This window comes from Pipra filicauda, unplaced genomic scaffold, assembly GCF_003945595.2.
Source record: "Pipra filicauda isolate LSUMZ 115617 unplaced genomic scaffold, ASM394559v2 scaffold1375_size31252_pilon, whole genome shotgun sequence".
NCBI lineage: Eukaryota > Metazoa > Chordata > Aves > Passeriformes > Pipridae > Pipra > Pipra filicauda.
Genome location: NW_024103846.1, coordinates 24,261 through 26,058, shown reverse-complemented (window position 1 = coordinate 26,058; position 1,798 = coordinate 24,261). Strand labels below are relative to the sequence as shown.

General features: G+C 42.5%; 1 pseudogene; it reads right to left on the bottom strand.

The window, feature by feature from the left end:
• Nucleotides 1–931: 931 nt before the first annotated feature.
• Nucleotides 932–1,792, bottom strand: LOC120322616 (annotated as a pseudogene).
• Between the last annotated feature and the right edge of the window lie 6 nt (nucleotides 1,793–1,798).

The following is a 1,798-nucleotide window of genomic DNA, read 5'->3' as shown; positions in this document are numbered from 1 at the left end:
AAGTGAGAAACCCGCTCGCCGACCATAAGGCGCACACGTCCACCATATATGGTAGCCCACTGGCGGAGCACTCTGAAGGGCTTATTGAGATCTACCCCAAAAAAAAAAACCAAAAGTTTAGAAAAGAGAAAATGCCGCGATCACGAGGTCCGAGGTGGCCAAGCATCCCCAACCATTAGTAACGGAGCGCAAGTTTAGGAAAATTAAGCAAGTTATGGCCCTGACCGAGGAACCAGAGGCGACAAAGAGCAAGTTATGAGAGCGGGTTTTTAGGGGCAGAAGAAAGAATACACCTGAATCTGGACATGATAAACATTACTAACGCCGGGTTGCTGGTTTCTCGTGAGGGGTACGATTAATAAATAACCCAGCACTTCTTGGTCAGCGCGTAGAGCAAGGTTAAGTGGTGAGGGGTCCTGAACGTTGGATTCTAGGTCCTGTGACGTTCCTCGTATTGTAAAGGAATTTATGCGAAAATTAACGAGTTTAGGTTTTAGTTCGTTTAGCGGAATTATTCCTAGACCATGACATGGTATGGGGTTAAGTAGAAATGTGCCTAGGTATGTTTATGTCTTGGTTTGGGTTGTATGGGAGAAAGCATGAAAATTTGGTTGGTTTTGCAATAATGGTGTACCCGATTTTCCTAAATGGATGTTATGTCTAATGTGGTGGAGAATGTAATGCAAAGTAGTACATACCATAGGGTATGGGGGGGAGGGGGGGGCCCCTCCCCTTGATGGTCGTATTGATTAGAAAGTTGGGGTGCTTGAATATGTTTAGAAAACTCTAAGAAGGGGGTGACCTTCAATCTTTGGTTTACAAGACCAATGTTTTTTATAAACTATTAGAGTAGTTAGAGGTTAAGTATCTTATTTTCTAGGAGACTGGTAATGGGGAATAGAATAAGAATAATTGTGAAGTAAGGAGCTGAGGCAAGTTGTCCAATGATGATAAATGGATGTTCAACCGGTTGACTACCAATTCATGTGAGGATTAGGAGGTTTGTCACTAAGATTCAAAATAGGAGTTGAGAAAGAGGTCGGAAGGTTATTGTTCGTTGTTTTGACAGGTGGAGAAATGGGGTTAAAAATAGAATTAGGACGGAGGCAGCGAGGGCTAGGACTCCTCCTAGTTTGTTGGGGATTGATCGTAGAATAGCATATGCAAATAGGAAATATCATTCGGGTTTAATATGAGGAGGTGTAACTAATGGATTTGCAGGAGTAAAAGTTTCTGGGTCTCCTAAAAGGTTAGGGGAGAATATAGCAAGTGTTATTAGTGGGATGAGAAGGAATAAAAGGCCTAGAATATCTTTTACTGAGAAGTAGGGGTGGAATGGGATTTTATCACAATCTGAATGGATGCCGAGGGGGTTGTTTGAGCCTGTTTCGTGTAAAAAAGTTAGATGAATGAAGGTGAGGCCTGCAATTAAGAATGGGAGGAGGAAGTGAAGAGCAAAGAATCGGGTGAGTGTAGGATTGTCAACTGAAAATCCACCTCAAGCCCATTCTACAAGTGTTTGGCCAATGTAAGGGATAGCTGAGAATAGGTTAGTAATTACTGTTGCACCTCAGAATGATATTTGGCCTCATGGAAGGACATACCCTACAAAGGCAGTTGCTATTAAAGTAAGCAGAAGAATAATTCCTGTGTTTCAGGTTTCTTTATATAAGTAGGAACCATAGTAGAATCCGCGTCCAATGTGGAGGTAAATGCATATGAAGAAGAAGGAAGCACCGTTTGCGTGAAGGTTACGGATGAGTCAGCCGAATTGAACGTTTCGGCATGTATGGGCAAC